This window comes from Papaver somniferum, chromosome 11, assembly GCF_003573695.1.
Source record: "Papaver somniferum cultivar HN1 chromosome 11, ASM357369v1, whole genome shotgun sequence".
NCBI classification, from domain to species: domain Eukaryota; kingdom Viridiplantae; phylum Streptophyta; class Magnoliopsida; order Ranunculales; family Papaveraceae; genus Papaver; species Papaver somniferum.
Window position 1 is genome coordinate 123,978,547 of NC_039368.1, and position 16,858 is coordinate 123,995,404.

A 16,858-nucleotide genomic window follows, 5' to 3' on the forward strand; every position below is an offset into this window, starting at 1 on the left:
CGTTTCAATTGCTGTGCATTAATGTCTATGTTGATTCAATTGCTTCCGGTTAAGACAAACAATTATACAAGTTAATTTATTGATTTGTATGGATTGTTTAAGGCTTAATGAAAAGTGGTTTCGGGATCATTTGTTTAGTCCAAGTAAATTCCGGATAAGAGAAACTAAAATTTTCGGATCTAAGTTAGACTTCTCAAATGTGGAAGGATTCAGTTATTCAAGTCTAGCCGAATGCCTTAACGAGAATTACTAGTTAACTAACCTAGTATTTGTCTTGTTAAAAGTTAAAGGTCTAAGTCTTTTCTTTGTGTAAAACTAGAACCTGATGAGTAAAGTAAAGTTAATTCTTATCTTTATTTTGGTCTTATCGAACAAGCGATTGTATTTGTACAATCGGTTTAGAAAAGAACTAAGTGATTAGTCGATTTTTTGGTTTGCTAAACTATCCAAAATTTCTTTGTGCAATTGTGTACTGGATGACATATTGAAATCAAAAATACTTGTAGTTTCGGTTTTAGTATTGGTTATCTAAAGATGGTGTGTAAAACCCTCGTGCTCAACTCTTATAGGTTTACAACTTCTCTTTCTGAGATTTGTAAGATCCTTTCGGTTTGTCCTTTATTTTTCGTTTCTTTGTCATTTTTGTGACAAAAGGGGGTGAAATATATGGAGTAAAAAAGTGGTATTGGCTTGTATGAGTTGGTATCACTAAGAGAAAGTACATTTGTGCTAAAATGTTTATTCTAACGAGTAGGATGAAAGCATAGACTAAGGGGGAGTCACATACCATGTGATATGTAGTTATGAGGTACTACATTGAAATAACAAAGACGTGCGGATTGAAAATCTACCTAGCTTACCTTTAGGGGGAGTATTAGCTTTGTTATTATGGGGTCAGCAGCGGCATTTGAAGATTGAATTTAATGCAGGTTAAGTGTTGTTGAACTTGGAATCAAGCGTATGTGTGTAATGAATTCTTGTAATTTGGTTATCCATATGATGTAAGAGTTTTATCACTAAAATTGACAAAGGGGGAGATTATTAGAGTATTGCTCGGTTGAATCCACCAAGTGTTGTTATGTCAAGTCTGGTTGTCATATTTTAGTGAATCAAAACTCATTTAAAGCGTCGCTTGATTATTTACTAGAGTCAACTTCGTATAGGTTAGCTTGAAAGTATTAGGATTTGAGACTTACAAGTATTACATGAAGACTTGAAGAAGATGGAGAAGTATGGATCTACAACGAAAAAAATCATCCTTCCTCTTGAGGTTAGTAATATTTGACTTGAACTGTTTCATTCCCTAACGTATCTTTCAAGTCTTTTCAAAACGAAACTGCGAAGCTGTGTATGAACTCTAGATAGACATAGTATTAAGGAATACAATACGAGATTTATTTCTTAACCATTAAACTTTGTATATAAGACTTTGACATGATCGTTTAAATGCTATTGTGATTATGTATGGGTGTGAGTGAATATTTCTTCCTAGGAAACAATGTTTTTACATTAGTTAAAGGAAGTAAGTTCGCAAACTCGTTTGTGGATCGAAAGGGAAATCACTAGGCTTATTGGTATTGTTATACATTTCAAATCTTGTTAGAGCATTGCTCGGTTGAACCCACCAAGCGTTGGTATGTCAAGTTTGGTTGTCATATTTTAGTGAATCAAAAATCATGTTAAGATTCTTTTGATTATGTACTAGAGTCAACTTCGTATAGGTTAGCTTGAAAGTATTAGGATATGAGACATTATAAGTATTGCGAAGTCTTGAAGATGTGAAGTTGCAAGGAGCTACAACAACAACAACAATCATGCTTCCACTTGAGGTTAGTGATATTTGACTTGAACTGTTTCATTCCCTAACGAGGTTTACTACTTAACCATTAAACTTTGTAGATAAGACATCGCCATAATCATTTTAATGCTATTGTGATTATGTATGGGTATGAGGTGAGGATTTTATCCTAGGGAACGATTTTTACATGTGTTCTAAGGAACTAAGTTCATAAACTTGTTTGTAGACCAAAAAGGAAATTTCTAGGTGTTATTGATTTAGTTATTCATTGCATATCTTATGAACAACCAATATGTGTGATTGAGTATAACCGCTCAAAAATTGTTTGTGTTCTTGGTAGAACTATTCACAAAGGCCTTACTTATGTATTGGTATAACTTTTATTAGTAAAACTGATCTTAAGTAATCACCCGTGGTATAATCGGGTTTGTGTGTCTGACCAAATATGGGAGAGGGGAACCGATCCTAGTAAGAGGTGCAGTACATCACAAGGGGAACCGATCCTTGTATGGGGTGTAACAATGTTTATAGTAGAAAGGGGAACCGACCCTATGGACATGTACAACACGTTTTTAGGCAAAGTGGAACCGATCATATGGACATGTGCAACACATATATATGTGGGGAACCGATCCTAGTACCTAGTCAACCGAATTTTGGAAAACTAGTGTGACTATGCACAATACTCACATGGAGGTAGAACTGAAACTTGTTTTGGTAGAACCGTTAAACCCATGATTGTGATTGAATGTTGGTTTGATCAATCACATAGTTCTTGAAATTCAGATGAACCAATTCTAAACTTGTTTGGAAGTGTGGAAAATCGTTTTCAAGGTTGTAAGTGTGAAAAAGAACTTACAAAGTAAAGATGTCGACAAACTTTGAACACGTGTTGTGAATGTTTATTTCTTTAATTGTTCAAAGATATTCCTTAACAGCTAAGGGAAGAGAATCCCAGGATCGAAACATAAGTAAGTTAAGAATCTTTTAATTAAGGTTATTAATTTTATTTGGTAGGGAAATTCCAGAATTAGTAATGTGCATTTACTAATTAGATTTTCTGAGAGATTTCGATCATTATTTTTGGACAGAGCATTTCCAGGAATTATGAAAACCGAATCTGTGCTTTAATGAATATCTTGTGAATATTTTCGGTTTTGAAAATTCCTTGGTGTCCAAACTTCCTTGTTTATAAATACTTGAAGTTTGCCTTTCTAGCAAACTAATCCTTCGTAACAACAGACTTTCTCTTTTGTTGTTGTTACTGGTGTAGCCGCCTATTCGGAGACGAGAGTAACCTAATTAGGCGAAATAGCTTACGACCGCTCAGTTCAAAGTCTTCTTTGGGATTAAAAATCTCTAGCGTGTACCGTTGGTGGGAAACTAGGTAATTGCGGTTTATCTTTTTATTTTTAGATTGATTTGATTGACTAATGGTGGTTGAAATATGATTGCACCTAGTTTGTTTATTCTTGAGAATCTTCTCTTCTGATATAAGATTCACTCAAACTAGTTCAGAGTTTCGACATGGATCTTTAGAATTTTGTTAGTTCTAAAGACGATCTTGTGATAATCTGTTGTTAACAGACTCCGTTTTGTGCGAGATTGATCACAAGAGATTCAAGTGATTGTGTGCAGGTTTTTATTGAAGATTTAAGAAGATTTGAAGACAAAGAAGATATTGAAGATCTGACTTGGGTTTTATAATCTTTGGTGTGCACAATACTTGTTTCGGTAAAAGAAGATCCAATTAATAATCGGTTTATCCTTGTGGTAGATTGGATTGATTAATTGAGTAGATCGGCATCAACACAACTCTTCGGATTAAAGGTGTTGTTGGCTTAACCTTAAATGATTACTTCGGTAATTGAACATAAGATAGATCTAAGGACCTGGTGAAGGAGTTTATTCTAAGATAGACAGAAGAGCCTTTGTCTGACTCATATCACTTGGTATAATAGAGTTGATACCAAACAGATTTGTTGTTCCTTTACAGTTTGGAATACGAACCAAAGGAATTGTTCCAAGTACGTGATTTATTTATAAGTTGGAGGCGTGGGAATACAGACGTAACTAGGTGAACTATAAGGTTAGTTACTTGGTCTCAACTATACGAAGTTAGGTGTAATTTTGTGTAGCGGCTTAATCCTGAGAGTATTTAATTCTGTACAAGGTCTCAGGGTTTTTCTGCATTTGCGGTTTCCTCGTTAAAAAAATCTTGTTGTGTCATATACTTTTATTTTCCGCATTATAATTGTTTTATTATAATTAAAGTAAATTACACAAACGGTAATTCCTATTTACTTGATAAGCAATCCTATTCTGCTTGGTTAAGTCCGAACCTTTGTATCAAGTAAACATACTTCGTTGTTGTATTGTCTCGATCTCATATCCATAAACGATCACACGAAGTGTGAACCGATTAGTTCTATTGTCACGACTCAGTCCATAGACAATCACTTTCGGAGAAAGGACTTATAGGTAGGAAAATTTTTAGCTTGAGGTATATTTGGGTACCCTCGCCTTTTCAATTGGTATCAGAGCAGGCAAACACGAAAAGATCTAACAATCTGTGTTTGGTGCGATCCAACCTATAAGAATGAATCTAAAGGATGATTCAGTTAACGTAAGTCAAGATAATGAGAATAAGATCTCAAGGAAAATCAATGGAAATTGGTCTCGAAAGTCTTTTCGAAAATCAAAGAAAAAGTCTATGACTAATAATTTGATTGCGAATCAGGTTCCTGATCAGAAAAGAGTGAGTTCGTAACTCAAGAAACATGGTTTGGACTCGTCTCCAATTCATAGTGAAAAATTTTCTGAAAAGAGAATCGATACACTTGATTGCCCGAATTCTGAATTTGCTAAAATGGTGGAAATCTTTTTCAAACATATTGAATTTTTTTCAGAAAAGGGTAAATCCATTGACAGTCTAGATGATGTCCTAGAACTTATTGTTCAAATGAATGTAAGAATTTGTGAAGGAAAGTGAGAAATACTTAGTCTTAAAAATAATCTGATAGATTATGAGGAACAAAAATTGGCTTTATGCAATGAAGTTCATCAACAGACTACAGAGTGTGAAAATCTTATTCAATCGCTGGAACACTCACAGATAAGAAATAAGGTCCTTATTGAGAAACTTCTTACTGTAACATGTCAAGAGGTATATCTGAACAAATGTTTAGAAAAACATTTCCAACAAGGAATAAAAACGCTAAGAGGACATATAGAACGTCTTGAACAAGAGACGTTAGTAAACTGTCGACTGGCAGATCTAGACAAAACGGGTTCAAATTCAAGGAACATACCATCCTGGGCACAAGATGTAATTAAGGAAATTGTATCTCGCAATTCTCTTAACAAAAAGGATGGTTTCAGGACCCACGAAGAAGAAATTATTATGTTCAAAAGGGAGAAATATCTCCTGAGGTGTATGATGAGGAATATCCTCATCCCAGTGCATAACTGCATTGGATTGTGCGTCCTTACTTTTCCCAATCTTCGGATGTAAGGAAGCACATATACCTGGGCAGCTGGTATCCTACTAATATCTCTTATTCAACATAGAGAGATTACACAATCTACCTTAAGGATATGTTAATCATCTTTACGTGTAGAAAGGTTGTCTTACAACAACTTGTGTAAAAAGGATAAGTTAGTATCTATTGATACCAATTTTGTAGATATCTCTTTGAAGTATATTGTGTTTCTGTAACACATTAGATGCGAAAATCTTTTCAAATCTTGTCAGAATTATTTATTTAAGGCTGATATCTATGTTTGGAATGTGTTAAAGGTATTTCTTGTATTAGTACTCAGCGTGTCAGATAACTTGTACAAAAAGGATTTATTCTCGAACCACATCTCAAGCACAACTTCTGAAAGCCTTGAGTGAAAGACTTCTAAGGAAATATTCATCTTGATAATACCTTCAAGAAATCTGGTTGTGAAAATATCGATAATGAAAAGGATGACATGACTCATCTCCTTGTCCAAAACAGTTTGGATGCTAAGGTTGATATTATCAATCTTCGACAAGTCCTCCTTATTACCATCGAAACTCATCACAGACAGGCAACATTACTAAGAACTGTTATCTGTAACCAAAGGAAACTGATTAAACTTGGAATATTATGCTAGAAATATTAATCGAAAAGTTAATGCTTTATCCTGTGAACATAACCAAGGTACTGTGTGCAGAATCCGAGATATCAGTCGAGATGCTGTTGATGAAGATTCTGAAAAATTTGAGGAAATTGAAGGTAATCTTTGAAAAACTCCTGTCGGAAGGTTATTAGAGATTAAGTTATTTGCTGTATTACTTAATCTAGTATATTAGACATCAATTCTTGATTTCTTTCATTGATTGTATTGGTCTATTATGAATAAAATTATTTGATTAGTAATTTTTTTTGTGATAGTTTTCGGTTTACATAGCCTGTGCTTGAATGTTGTTATCTTATTGCTACGTATGTTTATGGGATGTTTGATTTTGGTTTTACTACCTTAATACTCGATCTCATATATTGTGAACCCTTATGGTTTGGGTGACTTTTTGATTTAGCAGGATTAAGTTCTAGCCCATGTTGGTAAGATTTATCAAAGGATCATGAGGGGTTCTGGTAGAAACAATATGTGACAAAGTCACCATATGTTGAATCGGTTTTGGTTTAGCATAAAAGCATATGTGTTTCGACGGTTTTCAACTTTTGCTTGCAATTGTAAAAACTGGTTTTCAACCTTTCTCTGGTAAAGGTTGAGGGTTGTTGTTATTCTTTTGTTTATGCATAATGATGACAACGTGATGATATTTAGATATCAATTCTCCCTGGACGAAGATGCAATCATATTGGAGAAGTGGATGCGAAATTTGAGGTAACAATCTTGTTAGTTAATTATTTTCCTATTTAAGAAAAGCATGATTTTATATTATATATATTTGTTGGTTTTGCTTAACAAAATTTCGGTACAATTGATGTTTATTCCATGATGTGTGTGTGGATGTGTGATTCAATTGGTTCCGGTTAAGAAAAAATATTGTTATCTTGCTTTATTGTGTGGTATTAATTGTTTAGGCTTACAAAATTTCGGTGCAATTGATGTTGTGTGTGATTCAATTGGTTCCGGTTAAGAAAAACTATTGTTATCTTGCTTTTGTATGGTATAAATTGTTTAGGCTTACAAAATTTCGGTGCAATTACGGTGCTTTTCATGTTTATGTTGTTTCAATTACTTCCGTTTGAGGTGAATAATTATGCAAGTTTATTTATTTTGGTTTGTATGAATTATTTATGTCTTAACGAAATAAATTGTGTACGGGATGAGTTGTTTAGTCAAATTCGATTCCGCATAAGAGAAGCTAAGTTAATTCTGATCTTAGTTAGACTTATCAAAGTGAGGTTTCAGTTATTCAAATCTAATCGAATGCCTTAACAAGAAATGCTAGTTAACAAACCTAGTACTTGTCTTTTTTAAAATTGAAAGGTCTAAGTTTATGGATAATTAGAACGTGATGAGAAAAATAGATTTTATCTTTATTTTGGTCTTATCGAATTAAGCGGTTGTTTTTGAACAATCGGTTTAGCAAAGGGACTAAGGTGCTTAGTTGTTTTTTGGTTTGCTAAACTAAATTGGAAAAATTGTTTCAGACAATTGTTTCCTTGGTAACATATCAAAATAAAACTACTTGTAGTTTCGGTTTTGATATTGGTTATCAGAACATGATGTGTGGAACCCTCGTGCCTAACTCTACAGGTTTGCAAGTCTATTCTGAGATTTGTAAGATTATTTTCGTGTTGTCCTTTATTTTTTTCGTTTCTTTGTCATTTTTGTGACAAAAAGGGGGACAAATATATGGAGTAAACAGGTGATACTGGCATTGATTTTATATTGATTGGTATCGCTAGGTAAAAGAACATTGGTGCTTGAATTTTTATCTAACGAAAGAGTGGAAGCACAGACTAAGGGGGAGTAACATGTCATATGAAGTGTATAAAAAAGACATGCGGATTGAATATCTACCTATCTTCCTTAGGGGAGTAAAATCTTTGTTATTACAATGTCAACAACGACATTTTTCAAGGATTGAATGTAAGCAGTTTTACTGTGCTGTTGAATCGGGAATCAAGCGGATGTGTAATGAATTCTTATAGTTTCTTTATCCATATGATGTAAGAGTTTTGTCACTAAAATTGACAAAGGGAGAGATTGTTAGAGCATTTCTTGGTTTAACCCACCAAACGTTGGTATGTCAAGTTTGGTTGTCATATTTTAGTGAATCAAAACTCATGTTAAGAGTCGCTTGATTATGTACTAGAGTCAACTTCGTATAGGTTAGCTTGAAAGTATTAGGATATGAGACATTACAAGTATTGTGAAGTCTTGAAGATGTGAAGAAGCAAGGAGCTACAATAACAACAATCATGTTTCCACTTGAGGTTAGTGATATTTGACTTGAACTGTTTCATTCCCTAACGTATCTTTCAAGTCGTACATATTGAAAACATAACTGCGAAGCATATTTGAACTCTAGATAGACATAGTATTAAGGAATACAATACGAGGTCTATTGCTTAACCATTAACCTTTGTAGATAAGACATCGCCATAATCATTTGAGTTGTAACTGCATATTTTCTGATGACTACACCCAAGTAAGATTAAAGACTAAAAACTACTAGAACACACAAGATTCAAGATGAACAAGATGTAAAGAGAATAAAATATAAAGATTAACATAAGTATATAACGTGGTTCGGCCATGAATACCTACATCCACGGGAAAGAAGATGTTTTCTTATTAATTATAAGGTCTTACCCTTGAAAGAAGTACAAATATCACTTAGATTTCTAACTTTGTTTATCTAGATCTCTCTTAGGAATTCTCTGTAGAAAGACCATCTATTGTTACATAAGTTTTCCATCTCCTTCTACATGGACTGGTATTTATAGGCAGAATAAGACTTGTGGAGGTCTGGCCTCGCCGATCATGTGGAGTCTGTCGTCTGCTTCCTCTGGACCTCGAAAGAGATTCTATACTATCCCTGGTGATGGAATGTTGGGTTCCTCTCCGAGTTATCTCACCCTGTAGACCATCGTGTTGTTCTTCTCAAGTAACCTCGTGCTGCATCCTTCTCGGGCTATAGTATAGGTCGTACGAGCTCCCTGAGGTGTTGTAGACTCGTTCATGCGTCTTCTGATCCTTCATTAAATGCGGTCCTTCTTTTTAGACTTGACCGTATGAGCATATTAGACTACTCCTTACACGCGTCATTCATGTGATGTTGTAGCAGGTGTCTTGATTCATACAAACTCGCTTTTTTAGAGGATGATTCGATGCTCGTATCTTATCATCTTATCATGTATTCACCCCTTAGTATGTTGACACGTGGCCATCGGGTATTTTACCCTCACATTTTGCTCCTTTTCTTTGCAACTTGCCGAGGGCATGATGGGAAGAAAACTTTTATGACTGTATTGTCTTTATCTCCAGGTATGCATTTGTCTGTTAGCCGTAGAGTTCCTGTCGGCTTTTTTCAGGCTTCGTGGGTGAGAGGATATCTTTCCTTTTGTACTTTTCCTCCAGGATTCTTATCGCCTTGTTCGCCGCGTCTTTGACCTTCTTGGGTTTGACAAAATTGGTTGGTTTTTCTAGGATTTTAATTTCTATTTAAGAAAAAATTCGTTTGTGGTAAGGATGTGAGTTTCGTTTTTCTCCTCTTTCTCTTTTGTAGAGTTCAAAGCCTCTTTATGTAGAAGGCTTTCATGTGTGTTGGACGTTTTCTTCCTCGTTCCCCGTGGTGGAGAGGTATTTTTTCATGTTTTCTCCAACATGACGGCATGTCCTCTCATTTATGTGATATTTCGGTTTTTATTGCTCCGGATTCTAGACCATCACCAATGTCTTCTCGGAAAGACCTATGTTTTCGTATGACGTCTTTAGCCTCATCTGTTCGTCAAGTGACTGATCTTCTCGCCGGGGGATTTCGTTTTTACCATTGTGTTTCCTTTTACCGGCAAGCTTGGAAACACTTCATATATTGTGTTTCTTCTTGCGATTGGTCTTGGGAACACTTTACACCGTGTGTGTGTTCACACTTTTTGGTTTAGAAACATTTGCTTCTGGAGGTGCTGAGGTATAAAATATTGCCTTTGTATTCGAACGTATATATATACCTTGACCCTGTTTTATGCCTTAGCACCGGAGGCTAGTGATGGAAGCGAGGTGAAGGTGGGTTGGCTTAGATGGAGGTCTCCGATTATTACTCCTGCCCGAGGTGTTCGTGTAGAGATGGGATCGTTTATGCCCCAATTGGTAGCTTTTGGTCCGGATGAGGCTTGGAAGAGTATTAAGTCAGTTTCTCTTGGCAAGGCGTGAGTGCGATGCTCCAGTCCGAGAACTTTTTTTTTTAATGCCGTTATGTAATGTGGCTTCTTTGTTGGAATGAATAACAACTATTTTTCTTTTTTGTGACATTATTTTGGTTAAAATTTGGTGCCTCATGGCTCTGAGGAGTTATTGTATGTTGTATTGGTCCAACCATGGATGAAAAAGCCAAGGAGTGATCAGTTCCTTAATTTGGATGAGGTATCGCTTACAGTGCTAGACCTTTGCACATAAGATGTATCCTTCTCGCCTGTTGCCCTGTTGGGCTCTTTTTTTTTTGTATAGTGTCCCGTTTTAGGTTACACTTCCCTCTTTTGGTTTAGTGACCAGATGTGTGAATCACTGTATGTTTGCTTAAACGTGCTTTGGAGGGTGATACCTCGGTCGAGTGATTCTTGCCCCAGCCAGAGGTAATTACCCCGATTCTGGATATCTCCTGTTATGGAGGACATCATCCGATTTTGTTATCGTGGTGGCATTACTTTAGGTCTGTTTCCGTCTCAGGTAGCTTATGTGTGTTACCCGGATCATTCTATGGAGAATGGAAGGTGTGGCGAGTACCATGCCATAGTTTGGATGGTATTTCTTTGTAATGCAAATATGACATGATTAATCTATATGAAAATAAAAAATAAAAAACGGGAAACTAAAGGAAAAGAAAAAATTTACAGAAAATCAAAATGCAAAATCAGCAAGAATGCACCAAAGGAGTAATTTTATTATCTTCAAAAGAGGGTTCGTAGACCCTTGGTACATTTGGGAGAGGTTTCATGACCTATTTTCTTTTTTGACTTAGGAAATTGACCCTTCCTTTGATTTTGGGTTACCTAGCTAGTGAGTTTATTAAGCATTGTAAGTTTTTAGGTATCTGATGTTCCATGGGCGTTCAAGTTCTTCGCCATTAGATTTGAGAAATATATATGCTTCATCTCCTGCCTTAGCTATGACCGTCAGTGGGCCTTCCCATATGGGTGAAAATTTGCCCAACTCGCACTGGTATGGCGGAATCTCACGCCAGACTTTATTGCATGGGCTAAATTGCCTCTGGTGAACACGTTTGTTGTATTCCCGAGCTAATCTCTTGTGATAGTTTTCTATCTTTTGGAGAGATATTTCTATGTTCTCCTCCAGATCGTCTAGTTTGGAGAGTATCATGTCCGAGGTTAGGTTTTTCTCCCATGCTTCGGTTTTGGTTGTTGGGATCATTGCTTCCGTGGGTATGATCGCCTCTGTACCATATTTGATAGTGAAGAGGGTCATCCTTGTTGCTTCTCTCCTAGTGGTCCGATAGGCCTACAGAACATTATGTAATTGTTCGCACCAGCTGGATCCATATCCGTCGAGCTTCTTTTTTAGCATGTCAGCGATGGTCTTGTTAGTTGCCTCCGCCTGGCCATTGCTTTCGGGGTAGATGGGCGTAGATTTATTTGTCCTGATCTTAAAGCATTTGAAAAGAAATTCAATGTTCTTCCCTTGGAGTTGAGCCCCATTGTCTGATACGATGGCGGCTGGGATACGGAAGCGGCAAATGATATGCTGGAAGAGAAATTTAAAGACATCATGGTCCCTAATGTGTCTTAGAGCCGAGGCTTATACCCACCTTGTGAAGTAATTTGTAGCCACGATTAAGTACTTTCTTTGTCCAGTTGCAGCTGTTAGAGGTACGACAATGTCGACTACCCACTTGGCGAATGGCCAAGGGCTTAGGACATATTTTAATTCCATTGAAGGTGTGTGCCTTCTTTTGCCAAATTTTTGGCACTCAATGCACGACTTTGCCATTTGTTTTGAATCTTCGTTCATATGAGGCAAAAATTATCCCTGCAATCTCGCTTTGTGAGCGGAAGATCTTCCTCCAATATGGTTTCCTGCATAACCGTAGTGTATCTCCTTTAATATGCTATTGCCTTCGGTGAAGGAAAGGAATCTTAGAAGAGGTCCTAGGTATGACTGCTTGTAAAGGATACCATCTCGAAGTTGGTAATTCCCTGACCTCGATATTATTTTGTGTGTGATCTGTTGATCGCTTGGCAGGTCCCCATTGGCTAGGTATTTTATGATTGGTGTTCTCCAATCATCCTCTGGTAGGTCTTCTTCTTGGGATGTTGAGTCCACAGTGAGGATGTCCATATTTCCTTCTATGGAAATGGATGGTAACATGACCCTTTCGATTCTGACATTAGTATCCTCAGGATATGTTGGCATGGAGGCTATGAATGCCAAGGCATCAGCGTACCTGTTATTGATTCAGTTTAAATGGAGGAACGTGATGTTTGGTATCTGCTCGATATAATGCTTGGCGAGTTGGAGGTATCGCTGCAAGCATGGATCCGAGGCTTGATACGTTCCATCTATCTGCCAGAAAATGAGTTGCGAGTCACTTGTGAGTCGTACTTCATTGATGCCCAGCGCGATTATTACTCGGAGGGCATGTATGGACGCCTCGTATTCAATTATATTATCGGTGGCGGGGAATTCGAGTCTCAGGATGTAGAAGATTCTTCGGCCTGCCGGGGTTGTAAAAACCATTCTGATGCCGGAGCCTTTCGAATAACATGACCCATCTATGAAGACTTCCCATCGCCTTGGATTTTCTGAGCGAAGTAGCTGGAGAGGATCCTCTAGCTCTTCTTCCATGCCTGGGATCTCTTCGATCTCGTCCGTGTCATTTAATGGAAAATCGGCTAGGAAATCCTCAACCACTTGGGTTTTAATTGCCGTTTGGGCTTGATATTTGACTCCAAATTGTTTGATTTGAGCTCCCCATTTAGATATTCGGCATGCTCTATTAGCATGATCGAGTACAGATTCTATTGGGGCCTTCGTGATGACTGTTACAGTGTGTGCATGAAAATAAGTGCGTAATTTTTGCGTTGCATAGATCAGAGATAATACGATTTTCTCGATATTCGATTAGTAATTCTCTGCCGACGTTAGAGTCTTACTTATGAAGTAAATTGGTTGTTCTATTTCTTTGTCTATGCGAGTTAATACTTCACTGATTGAGGTGTTAGTTGCCGATAGGTATATGTAAAGGTTCTCGCCAGGGTCGGGCTTCTGGAGGATTGGCAGGGTTGCCAAATGTTCTTTGATCTTTTGAAAAGCTTCTTCGCAAGTGCTACTCCATGAAATCCCCCCCCCCCTTTTCAAGGTATTGAATAAGTCTTTATACTTGTCGGACAACCTAGCTATGAACCTTCCCAGGGCTGCTAGTCGACCAGTTAGTCTTTGCACGTCTTTGACCGTCGCGGGGGAGGGAATTTCTAGTATAGCACGCACCTTTTCGGGATCGACCTCGATCCTCGTTTAGTGACCAAGTACCCTAGGAATTTTCCTGAGGTTACTCCAAAGGCGCATTTTGCCGGATTAATTTTCATATTAAACTTCCTCATTTATTCGAATATTTCCCTGAGATCATTTGCATGGTCTTGAGGAAGCTTGCTCTTGACGAGCATGTCATCTAAATATACTTCTAAAGTCTTATGTATCCAACCATCGAACATCTTCTCTCCCATTCTTTGGTAAGTAGCGCCGGCGTATTTTAATCGAAATGGCGTCTTGGTATAGCAATATAGGCCCCGGGGGGGTGAAGAAGGAAGTATGCTCCTGGTCCTCCTCGGCGAGGGGGATCTGGTTATAGCCCGAGTATCCGTCCATGAGGGATAATAGTCTGTATCCATAGGTTGCTTACACGAGCTGATCAATATTAGGGAGTGGGAAGTTGTCTTTTGGACAAGCCTTATTAAGGTCGCTGAAGTCAATGAAGATCCTTACCCCCCCCCCCCCCCCCCATTTTTCTTAAGGTACTATCACCATGTTGGATATCCATATTGTATAATGTACTTCTCGTATTACCCCCGCTGCCTCCATCTTCTTTAGCTCTTTTTGAATGGCTTCGTGGTATTCAAGTGCCACCTTTCACATCTTTTGCCGTGTGGCCTTATGCTTTGGGTTGATTTTCAAGTGGTGACAGCACACTTCTGGGTCTATGTCGGGCATGTCTTCCATGCGCCATGCGAAGACATCGGAATATTCTCTTAATACTTGTACTAGATTTTGTTCTTCCTCCTCGCTGAGGAGGGTTCCTATTTTTACCATACCCGGATTTTCGGGTGTTCTGATATTTATTTATTTCGTCGGTTCCGAGGCCGAGAAGTTTGATTTGAGTTCTCCGATGTAGGAGAGGTTATGTATCGGCCCCATAGGTGAGTCCAAAGTGGGGAAACCATCCTGAATAGGCTCATTATTTAAGCGTCTTGCCTCATTCGTCGTGGTTATGTAAGCATCGATTTCAGCCTGGTTCTTGGCGTTCTTGGATCTCCTCTTTTTTTTCTCTTACAGAGTTTACTTTGTTCTCGCCGTTCTGGACGTCCATCTTGTAGCAGTATTTTGCCTCGCCCGAGTCTCCGATGATTTCCGCAACTCCATCGGGCATAGGGAACCTTAGAATTGGTTGGTAAGTCGAGGCCACCCCCTTGATCTCATGGACCTAGGATCGGCCGACAATGGCTGTGTAGGGTGATATTATATCTACCACATAGAAAGTGGTTAAGGTGAGGATTTTTCCCACCCGGATTTCTAATGTCACCTCTCCCCTTGGGAGGGTTGAAGAGCTGTATGTTGTAAGTAGAGGGTATTAGGCAATCATCTCTAAGACCCATCTGTTTGAATGTTTCATAGAACATGATCTCGACGGAACTACCCCCACCGATTAGGATTTCTTAGGTTTTTCTTCCTCGCCTTCGCGTTCGGGAAGTGCAATGAACATCGTGACCATTAGTGGATCATTGTGATTTTATGTTTTCCGTCGATCTTCTTAAGGATCTCGGATATGGGGGTGTTCAGCTTCCTGTAGACTGGGTCTACAAACTTTCCCTTCTTTTGTTGGGCCTGGTCTCGCCATTTCCATCCTCCAGTCCGATGTTTGTCGAACTGGGTTGACCCGTTGTTGGATCGCCCGCTCCTTGGGATGGTATTTGGGGATTATGCGGTTCTACCACATTTGCTCCTCTACTAGTTCTTTTTACCATCTTATCGTAAGTTCCGTCTTGGAGTTCTTCCAAGGCTACATAATCCTCTTGGATTTCTCTTAATTTTCATAAATTTTTTGGCATGGTTTCATACATGCGGACAAATATAGAGTCTGTCTTTCTAAGACTATTTTTGAAGCTTAAGATCGTGTAAGCTTCAGAGAATTTTCCGATCTCAGAACATAGTTTTCTCCACCGTGTTACCAGGGAGCGGAGTGACTCATTTGGTCCTCGGGGAATAGCGTGTCAACTTCGTCGTACTCTGCTATTATGAATGTATGTTTCTAAGAACAGCTCGTATCTGAGCCTTTAGGAAGGTTGTTGAACCACATTAGGGTTTCGTCTTTTAGACTTGCCGGAAAAAACTTACACAACACTACATCATAGTGATCCCATTGGGTTAGTGTCATGCGATAAGTCCTAAGGTGCTCGACTGCGTCTCCTGTTCCGGTGAACGGAAATGTGAACGTCGGTAGAGAGCATTTCCTTGGAAATGGAAATTTTAACATATTTTCAGATAGAGGAGATTGTCCTGCCTCCTGCATGAATTCCACCAATTTCTTGCTTTCTTGCCACCCTGTAGCTTCTCTATACATTGCCTCGAGCCGGTAGAGTCGGGCCTGCAACTGGTCATCATTCCGCCTTGTTTCGGCCTTCTTTTTCCTTCCCTGTGCTCTCTCGGGCGAGAAATAAAGCTCATGGTGGCGATGCTTTGATCGTCATGAATCCTCATCCGATTTTTCAGTATATGATACAATCTTGGATATAGATGACATCAAGGTCTCCCCTCGCTTGGGGTTTACAGCCGCGAGGTTCTCGGCCTCGCAGTTAAGTCTAACTTCATCTACTCTATTCTTTTATCGTTTGTGCTTGGGATCAACGTCTGATGATCCCTCAGATGGGCTATCCTCCTGGTCAAGGATGCCCCTACTCCCTCTGGGGAAGCGATCCGCTTTTTCCTCGTTCGAGGTGTCAGGGATATTGATTCGTTCGTCATCTTGAAGGTTCTCAAATGGATTTTCCTCCTCGGGGATATCCTCAACGGTAGCGGGTGGCACCTTCTTCTTTGCTTTATGCTTCAGCCTGCGGTTTCTCCGTTTTAGCTTCCTGTTTCGTTTTTCTAATTTTTTCATTCTTTCATCCTGAGCTTCTTGGGATTTCAGGATGGCCGCGATGGTAGTATTGGCATCGCCGAGGTATGAAGGGTTGTCCTTCTTGGCCTCGCTGTTTACTGTCTTCCTTGGCAAACGGTCCAACCCTCCTGGTTAGGTTAGATGGACATTATCATGTCACTCGAAGGGGTTTCCTCTCCTTTGGAGATAGAATTATCAGTTAGTCCTTCCCGATACTGGTCATTGGGTTGTCCCTCTCCTGGGATCACACCGTTTAGCATGGTCTCGTTTGGATCCATGTCATCTAGTCCTTCTGGTTTGGCTCCACCGTTTTCACCTTGGATCATGCGAGCATATCTTCGCGTCATCATTACCTTCCCTGTAATATGTGCAATAATACTTAATTTGTCTCTTTTCTCAGAAAGGTGGGTCCCTAGATTTGCAGGTCACGTGCAATTGCTAAGTCATAGTTCAAACTGCACAGTTTAATACAAGAAGACTTTGCAATAAATTTTTGAGACATGTGAAGA

The 16,858-nt window shown here is 38.6% G+C and overlaps 1 pseudogene; it reads right to left on the bottom strand.

Annotated features, from left to right (window-relative positions):
* The window catches only part of LOC113325051, a 51,438-nt pseudogene extending 35,626 nt beyond the window's left edge, over positions 1–15,812 (bottom strand).
* Positions 15,813–16,858: the final 1,046 nt, after the last annotated feature.